Below are 9768 nucleotides of genomic sequence, written 5' to 3' on the forward strand. Positions count from 1 at the left end.
TTCTTCCTTTGTGCAATTTATCTCATTCTTTTTTATTCCTCCAGCAGCAACCTGGGGCCGGGTAGAAACCATGGGGGTGCTCCAGCATCCCCCTGTGCTCCCACCCAGGGGGTGAGCCAGCCTTTGGGTTGAATTCCTCCATTTTCAGCTGCAGCAGCCACCGCCGAGCCCAAGCGCCGTCCCCCACGGGGTCCCGGCAAACTGGGGTGCGTTATTTGGGGCGCAAACCCAAGGAGGAGCAGGGAAGCGCAGCGATGGGTTTCAGCAGCTTTATTTGAACGCCGGTGCGGGATGGTTGCAGCTCCGGCTCCGGTGCGGTGAATCCTGCGGGCTTCTTGTAACCTGGGGCAAGAAAAAGAGCGGAGGAAGGCTGGAAGGACAGACAGACGGACAGAAGGAAGGAAAGGAGAAATGTGGCCGCTTTAGCGGAGCACCCATGGGGTGCTCGTGGGTATCCCCGGCCGAGCTGGGAGCAGATCCCCGGCCGAGCTCGATGTCCTCGGACAGGAAAGATGCTGCATTTGCTGGGAGGGAGATCCGGGGGGGGGGGGGTCCGGGGTCCCCAGGACATCCCTGGCCAGGCTGGGGTGCCCTGAAGGAGCCCCGGATCCCGCAGCACGGCCAGGGGTGGGGGCAGCTCGGCCTGGCAGACGCTGCCGTGAGGCTTTAATCTTTGCTAATCGGTCTTTAATAAGCAGGTCGGGGCCTCCCGCTGGGGTGGCTCACGCTCGCCCCAGCACCCCAGGCAAGCTTCGCTTTGGATTTCCCAGCTGGGGAGAGGCTGGTGGGGCTGGATCCTGCTCCCCTCCCCAGCCTGGGCACTATGGGGGGGGGGTCCCTGGGCATTGGGGGGTCCCGGAGTGTGGGGTCCTATGTCTGGCCCAGCTGAGTTTGCTGCCTCTGCCCTCCTCCATCCTAGCACTGCTCTGCCCAGGGTGGACCCCAAATTGCAGGATTTGACCCCCAAATTGCAGGAGTTGACCCCAAATTGCAGGCTTTGACCCCAAAAGCACTGCCGGGTGCTCAGGATGACCCCGGCTGCTGCAGCTGGGAGGGGGCAGGATGGGGGGGGTCTTGGAGTGACTCTCAATGGGATGTGGGTTACTGGGGAGGGGGGTCCTGGGGGCACCAGCTCCCCTATGGGTGACTGCTGGGGGTGGAGCCTTTTGGGGAGGGGTGGAGCTTCTTGTGTGGGTGTGGCCTACAAGGGGTGGGGCTTGGGAATGATGCTCCGCCCCTGCTCCCCCCTTGGGAGGGAGGGAGGGAGGGAGGGAGGGAGGGAGGGAAGGACAGACTGACTGGTAGATGGATCAATGGCTGGTTGGACAGATGAATGGATGGATGGACGGACGGACTGGTGGGTGGATGGATAGCTGGCTGGCTGGATGGACAAACGGATGGACTGGTAGATGGAGCGATGGATGGATGGGTGGACGGCTGGATGGGCAGATGGATGGTTCAATGGCTGGACAGACAGAAGGATGGATGGCTGTACAGACAAAGGATAGGTGGCTGGATTGCTAGCTGGGTTGACTGGACAGATGGATGAATGAACAGACACACAGACAGACTGTGCCCCCCCCCCAACCCTTCACCAGCCCCAGGAGGGTGATGGGGACCCCCATCCGTCCCTCCTCACCCCCCCGGCGCAGGGAGGATGATTTGAGTGTGCAGCCTAATCCAGCATGATCCAATCTCCACGGGCTTACGCCGAAAGCCCCGTAATCACCCAGCGCTGCCCTACATATCCCGACCAGCCGCCCTGGGCCTGATGGGGGGGTGAAGGGGGTGTGCACAGCCCCCCCCCCCCAACATGTCAGCCCAGAGCTGCCCCTTCCCATGCTATCCCCCGTCCCCCTCCTAAAACCTGTCACCATCCCTCCTGCACCTGGGGAAAGGCAGGGGACATGAGGCAGCTGCCACCACAAGCTGCTTCACCAGTGCCTCAGTTTCCCCACCACCACTTCCCAGAAACTGGGGGCTGTGTCAAGGCCAGATCCAGGGCCAGGGGCAGGATCCAGGGCCGGGGGGTAGGAATTGGCCACCTAATCCCCCCCCCCCAGCTGCCCTGACCACATCGCGGGGCCGGATCAGCCCTTAACGCCCGGAGTCACGCGGGGATACGCGGCTGCGCTGCTCCAATGACCAGCATCCAGCAGGTCCCTGTTCTGCCCCCCCCCCCCCCCCGGAGACACCCCGGAATGCCAGACCCTCTCCTTGGGGTGTAGGGGGGGGGGCTCACCATCACTGTCCCCCTATACCGCATGTGCACAGACACCCACCGCATTCCCCCCAAATCCATACTGGACGGAGCAGGACCCCACGAGCACCCTCCCAGCACAACAGCAGAGCCCTGGGAGAGGGGAGGGGGATGCACAGGGTGGCCGGTTGCACCCACGGGTGCCAGGGGCCCATGTCCGCGGTGGTTCCCCGGGGCTGTAGTTGGCAAGTCTAGAACCACCGGATCCTGCTACCGCACCAGTGTGAGTTCTACCATTGCCAAAGGCAGCCCCGGGGCCGGGCACTGCTGGCACCACCGGCACCGACTCAGCAGCCAGACCCTGCTGTGGGGATGGGGTCGGGGGGGGGACAACACGCAGCCACGGTGCCAGGCCTGGAAAGCTGCAAAAATTAGGAAAAAAAAAAAAAAAAAAAAAAAAATTTCACCCATCCAGCCAAAAAACTCTGCGTGCAGCCTCAGCAGATTCCCCCCGTGAGGATGCTTGGCTTAACCGGGGGGAGATGTCACCACCGTGGATCCAGGAGGGGACAAGAAGGGGGGGGTTTGTCCCATCCTGCTCGTGATGGCCACCACGGGGAACACGGCCTGGCTGAGATGCCTCCACGGGCTGGGACACCACGTTGGGATGGACACCCTCCCCCAATAGCACCCCCAGATGGGGTCTGTCGGACATCCCTCCATCACCCCAGCAATTTTGGGGTGGTTTCCACTTTCCCATCCCCAGCAGCATCCCTCGCTCCCAGCACCACCCCCCCCCCGCTGAAACCACCTCCCCAGCACCGATGCTCATCCGTCCCCCACCCTGGCGCTGCTCTCTCCACCTTCTCCCATATTGGCACTACACATAATTGCTCGAAAGCTACAAATAAAAGCAAAAATGTGCTAGTGCCAAAACGGGCCAGGTGACATCGGTGACGGCCCCGCAGGGCTCGCGGGTCTTTCTCTGCTCTGTTTATGGCCCTATGGTAATTCACTGACCGCGGGGTTGCACAGTGAATTCTACCAGTGCCATACACAGAACAGGAGTAGCGAGCTCGCACCTTCCTTTTTTTTTTTTTTCCTTAATTTCCACCCCCAAATCCTCCATAAGCCAGAGCCGAATGCCTCCAGCCTGGTCTCCAGCCTCAAAACAGTGATGGAAAAAAATGAGAATAAATTATTATCGACCGGCAAGAATGCTTCGGGAACCATCAAGCGAAGGGAGATGCTCGCCCTGATGCCGCCTCTCTGGGAAAGATGGGGAAAATCTGGTCCCCAGCTTGGCTGGTCGAGCGCTGGGGATTTTCGGGGATGCGCCGCAGCGGGATGGGGCCGAGGCGATGCCGGGACCTGGCGTTGGAAGCCATTTCCCAGCCGCCGCCTTTGCGAGGTTACGCGGGTGTCTCGGCCTCGGGTCTGCAGGGAGCAGATGCTGCTGGAGGGCTGCAAACCCTCCCCCCTCCCGGGATGGCTGCAACCCCCAAAACAGTCGCAAACCCCCAAAACAGTCACAAACCCCAGATGGTTGCAAAGCCCCTAGATGGTTGCGCACTCCCCCAAAAGGTCGCAAACCCTCCAAATGGTTGCAAAGCCCCCGGCATGGTTGCAAACTATCCAGGTGGCTGCAACCCCCTCCCCGCCTCCCAAAATGTTGTAAATCCCCCGAAAGGCTGCAAACCCCCTGGATGGCTAAAACACCTTCCAAATGGTTGCAACCCCCTCCAAGAGACTGCAAACCCCTTAATCGGTTGTAACCCCCCCTAAACGGTTGCAAGCCACCCAAAAGCTTGCAAACCCCCTGGATGGCTGCAACCCCCCCCAAAGCTTGCAAACCCTCTTGACAGCTGCGCATCCTCCAAATGGTTGCAAACCCCCAAAACGGTTGCAACACCCTTGGATGGCTGCAAGGCGCCCCCCCAGAACACTGCAAGCCCTCCAAATACTTGCAAGCCCCCTAAAAGGCTGCAAACCCCCTGGATGGCTGCAAATCCCATGGATGGGCGCAGACCTTCCAAATGGCCGCAAATCCCCCTAGAAGGCTGCAACCTTCTGGATGTCTGCAACCCCCCCTGGATGGCTGCAAGCCCCCCCCCCCAAACATTGCAACCCCTCGAAATGGTTGCAGACCCTCCAAATGGTCGCGACCCTCCTAGAAAGTTGCAGACCCCCTCAAAAGGTTGCAGACCCACTGGGTGGCTGCAAATCTCCCCAAAAGCTTGCGAACCCCTCGGATGGTTGCAAAGCCCCCCCCAGGCTGGCTGCGAACCCCCCGGCTGGATGCGACACTGGCCCCAGCGGCCATGGCGGCGGCGGCGGAGGAGGAGGAAGGCACAAAGTCTCCTTTGTGTCGGCAAAGCCGAGGCCCCAACGAGCCGAGCGGCCCCAGGATGAGCTCGGGGAGCCCCGAATCCATCGGCAGGAGCTGACCCCCCCGCCCCACCCCTCGAGGACACAGCCACCGACCCCTCGCACCCCGTCCGGCCTCGAATTTGGGGGCTGAAGACAAGCAGCGGCGCTTGCTCGGCTTGCCCATCCCCATGATTTGGGGAATTTTGCGCATGGAGGGCTTAACGCCGGCGGGGACAGACGTGTGTCCCCCCACCACCCGCACCCGCCTTGCGGGATGCATCAGCAAAGCCCTCGCCCCCCTCACCCCCAAGCAAAGCACCCCAAAAGCCCGGGGCAGCCCCCCCAAAGCCCCGCGGCGCTCAGCCAAGCAGCCCAAAAGGAAGGGACCCCCCCGCCGAGGCCGCGGCACCGTCCTCACCTGGGGGGACACCGCCACGGTGGCTTGGGGACACCGGTCCCTGGGGTGGGGGGGGGGACACGATGTCGGACGAGGCCGAGCCCTCCGCCATCCTTGGCGTGACTTTGAAAGCGACGGCTTCGCCTAATCCCCGCCGTCGGCCGGCCCGCGTGGCCCCGGCACCGCGCCAGGCAGGATTCGGCCCTTCCCCGTTGACCCCCCCCACCCCACCCCCTCCGCGCCCCGAAGTCTGCGGGTGCCGCATCCCACTCGCCTTGGGGTGAGGGTGTGGGGGGGGTGGTTGGCAGCTTTTGGGGGTGATCCCCCCCCCCCCCCCCCCCCCCCAAAGCTTTGTCCCCCTGCCTCCGCCCAAGGCCACTGCAGCAGCCCAGGACCACGCTGGCCCCGGGGCTGAGCCTGCCCCTCTGCGGAGCCGCCGCACCCCGGCTCATGACGTTGGGAGCTGCCGCATTGCGGATGCTGGCCACCCCCTCCCCGGGGCCCCCCCGGCCCCGCTCTCGGCAACCCCCTCCAAGGGCTCCGCCGCAAGGCCCGAGACCTTCGGCTTGGGGATGTGGGGGGGTTCCCCTGGTCCCCGAGCCCCGTTTTGGGGCTGGATGGGGCAAAAAAAGGTCCCCGACCCCGCAAGGCCACCGGCGTCGCCTGGGGATGCTCGTGGCACCGACAGCACCAAGATGGTGCTCGGCCGCTGCCTCTGCCCACGGCGAGGGACAAGGGATGGCGGCGGCTCGGGGCCACGGCCGCTGCCGACGTCTTCCCCACCGTGGGGCGCGGTGGGTGCGGGCGCCCACCCACGCTCGACACCCCGATTCGTGAGGCCGCAGGTCCCCACTCCGTCGGCATCGCCGGCGGGGGGCTGGGGAGAGCTTGGGTGGGGATGGGGATGGGAATGGGATGGGGACTGAGATGGGGATGGGGACAAGGAAGGGAAGGAGATGGGGACAGGGACAGAGACAGGGATGGGGACGGAGACAGGGATGAGGATGGAGACAGCGATGGGAATGGAGATGGAAATAGGGACGGGAATGGAGACAGGGATGGAGACAGGCATGAGGATGGAGACGAGGACAGGGATGGGGACGGAGACGGGGATAGAGATGGGGATAGAGATGGGGATGGAGATGGGGACAGAGACGGGGATGAGGACGGAGAGAGGGACGGAGACAGAGATGGGAATGCGGTCAGGGACAGAGATGGGGGACAAGGATGGATGGGCTTGGGATGGGGACAGGAATGGAGATGGAGACGGGGACAGGGACGGACAGGGACAGAGAGAGACAGCGACGGAGCTGCCATGTGCAGCCAGGAGCTCCGTTTCGGGGCTAAACTGGGCAGATTTGTGCCGCAGTGCCGGAGACACCCGCCATGGCCCCTTCGGCTGCCCCAGTGCCCGGGAGATCCCCCCTCACCCCACAGCATCCCCCAGCGTGGGGCAGGACCCCACCCTGCCCCCCCCGACTGAGGTTTCGATGTCCCCAGGCAGGGCTGGGGACACGCCTGACCCCCCCCGGGGGTCCCTCTACCCTCCGCAGCCCCGGGGCGAAGGCAGGGGGCGGTCAGGGGGGTACTTACTCCAGGGGGGTGGGGGGTATGGACCCCCCCCCAAAGCAGCACCCTCCCCACGTTGGAGGTTCCCCCTCGCCCGGGCTTTCATTACCGGCACTATTTGGTGACACCGGAGCTGCCATCGGGGCTGCAAAGCGGTGACACGTCGCACCGGGGGGGGGGGGGGGGGGGGGGGTATGGGAGAGCACCCCTGAACCCCAAAATAACCCCCCCCAGGCCAAGGGGCGGCTGTGGGGACGGGGCTGGACCCCCATTTCGTTGTCACCCGCTACGCCCCGGTGAGATGCGGTCGCTGCCATCCCCCCGACGGCAGAAGTTTTGGGGGGACCCCGGGAAGGATGGGGGGGACGCTGAGCGGGGGTGTGTGTGTGTGTGTGAAGTGGGGTGGGCTCAGTCGGGGAGACGGACCCCACGTCGAGGAAAAAGCGGAGAGAGCGGGGAGGGAAACGGGACACGCCGGATCCTGCGTGGGGGGGACCGGAGGGAAGGAGGTGGCCAAGGGGGGGGGGTGGGGGGATCCCTGAGCCCCGGGGGGGACCCCAACCAGACCCCCCCCCTCCCTCCCATGGGGGGGCCCAAGGCGGCTGCACTTACCTCTGCTCCGGGCGCTGCTTCTGCTCCGGGACCCGACGTGGGGAGGGGGGGGTGTCACCCCAGGGCTCGGAGGGGAGGACGACGGCCACGGGACCCCCCCAAACACCCACCCTTACCACCTCCCTAACCCCCATACACCCCCCGGGGGGGTCTCCCCGCCGCCACCCGCCGCCCCGGCGCTCGCCCAAGTGTCGGGGAGCGGCGGCGGCGGCGGCCTTAGCCCGGCCGGGGGGACCCCCCCTGCGGCTCCCAATTGGCCCAGGTGCCCCAGAAGGTGGAGCCGGGCCCGGGGCGGGGGTGGAAGCGAATGGTGAGGGGGGGGCGGGGGGGGGGGCCGGGCTCACCTTGGGCCACTACCACCCCCCCCCTCGGTAGCCCACTCGCGAAGTTACCGGCGAGGTGCCGGTCGTCCCCCCCCTCCCGCCCCGTTAGCCCTTCAGGCGGTGGGTCGATGGCGGGGTAACCCCCCGCCCCAACACCCAGCGCGGGGTCGGGGGCTCCTAAAACAGGAGAACATCCCCCCCCGCCCGGCTCAATCCTTCCTTTACCCTTAACGGGGACGGGAGGCGGCTCCCGCCCATCCCCGCGGCCTCGGGGCGGGCGGCTCTCCCGGAGAAAGGGCTTGAGCTTCTCACCGGCGGTTTCTTTCTCCCTTTCTTTTTTTTTTTTTTTTTTTTTTTGGTGTTTTTGGGGGGGTGTGTGATTTTTATAGCCGGTGTCCGACCCGCCCCGGAGCTGCCGTCGGGGCCGTTCACCGGCTGTCGGACACCGGACACCGGGCGGGCGGCGACAGCAGCGGGACCGCGCACCTGATCCGGTTTCCCGCTCCTTAACCCCCCCAAACACACACCTCGGGGTCGGGGGGGGGGAAGGAAAAACGATCCTGACCCCCCCCCCCCCCACCGGACCGCAACCCGATAGGCACCGCCGAGCCCGCAGCTGCCGCCGCCCGCCCCGAGGGGACGGGGATGGGCTCCGGGGGTTGGGGTCTGGGGGGGGGACATGGGTCCCCGGTTGTCGTTGGGGTGATGGAAGGGTGTCCCGTCCCCGTTCCCACCCACACACACCCCCCCCCCCCCCCCCCCCCCGCCCTGGCTCTTGCCCCAGCCCTGAAGCCACGGGGATGGCCCGCACTGATGCATCCCCCCCCCCCCAACCCACCCCCCTCCCAAATTACACACCCCCCCCATCACACACAAACACCCCCAACGCACACCCATGCAGGTGCAAACCATATATAAAAATATATAGGTCTATATGGGGGGGTGTCACTGCAGCGCCCCCGCCCCCCCGGCCCCGAAAGTGCGTGTGCAGCACTGGGCTCCAGTGCCACAAACCAGCCCGACCAGTTTGGGGCCAGGCTGCCCGCTGGGACCGGGATCGGGTTGCCGCAGGCCGCAGGGATGGAAGATGGGAGAAGCTGGCCGGTGCCTCCCGGATTTTTTTTTTTTGGGGGGGGGGCGTCAAACCCCCTGGGAAGAGGCGTCTTGGGGCTGTGAAGCACATGGGGGGGGTTGGTGGGGAACAGCCCCCCAAGAGAGATGGGGGGAAGTGGGGAGGGAGGGATGAGGGGAGGAGGAGAGGGCTGGTATGGGGGTAAGGGTGCCGGATTTTGGGGTGACCCTCCAGGATGGGGCTGAGCTCGCCCCCCATGCTGGGGACGGGGATGTGTTTGGGACGCTGGTGTCTGTGGCACCCTGGGGTGGTGCTGGAGAAAGGAGGGACCCTGGGTGGTCCCCTGGGATGGTTCCCAAACCATGAGATGGTCCCCAAGCAGGGACATACTCTGGAGGGTGTCTGAGAGCCTGGGGTGGTCCCCAAGCATGGAGGCACCCCAGGTGGTTCCAAAGACCTGGGATGGTCCCCAAAAGCCCAGGGTGGTCCCCAAGACCCCAGGATGGTGGCCAAGCAAAGAGGCATCCCGGATGGTCCCCAGACCCTGGGATGCTCCCAAAGATCCCAGGATGGTTCTCAAGCAGGGAGGCACCCCAGATGGTCGCCAAGAGCCCAGGGTGGTCCCTGAGACCCTGGGATGGTCCCCAAGCAGGCAGGCACCCCAGATGGTCCACATGACCAGAGATGGTGCCTGAGATCCTGGGCTGGTACCCAAGCAGGGAGGCATCTTGGATGGTCCCCGTGCCCAGGGATGGTCGCCCAGACTCCAGGATTGTTCCCAAGCAGGGAGGCACCTTGGATTGTCCCCAGAAGCCAGGATGATCCCCAAGACCCCAGGACAGTCACCAAAGAGGGAGGCACCCTGGATGGTCCCCATGCTCAGGGATGGTCCCTGAGACCTGGGATGGTTGCCAAGCAGAGGGGCACCTTGGATGGTCCCCAACACCTCAGGATGGTCCCCAAGCAAGGAGGAACTTGGGATGGTCCCCATGCCCAGGGATGGTCCCCGAGACCCCAGGATGATCCTCAAACCGGGAAGCACTTTTGATGGCCTGCATGGTGCCCACCCAAGTGCAGCGTGGGGCCCCTTGGCGCCAGGCTCTTCCCGTTCTCCAGCACCATCAATATTTCGGCTCCACGAAGGTACGGCCGAAATTTCGTTGAGGCCTCAGCCCGCGTAAACCGAGCAGAGCAAATGGCCCTGTTTAAAAATTTACATTGTCTT

At 64.8% G+C, this 9768-nt stretch overlaps 1 long non-coding RNA gene across 1 annotated transcript; it reads right to left on the bottom strand.

Annotated features, from left to right (window-relative positions):
- Positions 1 to 255: 255 nt before the first annotated feature.
- LOC138688916 (uncharacterized) lies at positions 256 to 8024 on the bottom strand. The gene is made up of 2 exons (XR_011327686.1): positions 7149 to 8024; positions 256 to 342 (listed from the first exon to the last, which is right to left on the bottom strand). It is a non-coding gene; the product is annotated as an uncharacterized lncRNA (long non-coding RNA).
- Positions 8025 to 9768: the final 1744 nt, after the last annotated feature.

The sequence above is a fragment of the Haliaeetus albicilla genome, chromosome 14, assembly GCF_947461875.1.
Source record: "Haliaeetus albicilla chromosome 14, bHalAlb1.1, whole genome shotgun sequence".
NCBI lineage: Eukaryota > Metazoa > Chordata > Aves > Accipitriformes > Accipitridae > Haliaeetus > Haliaeetus albicilla.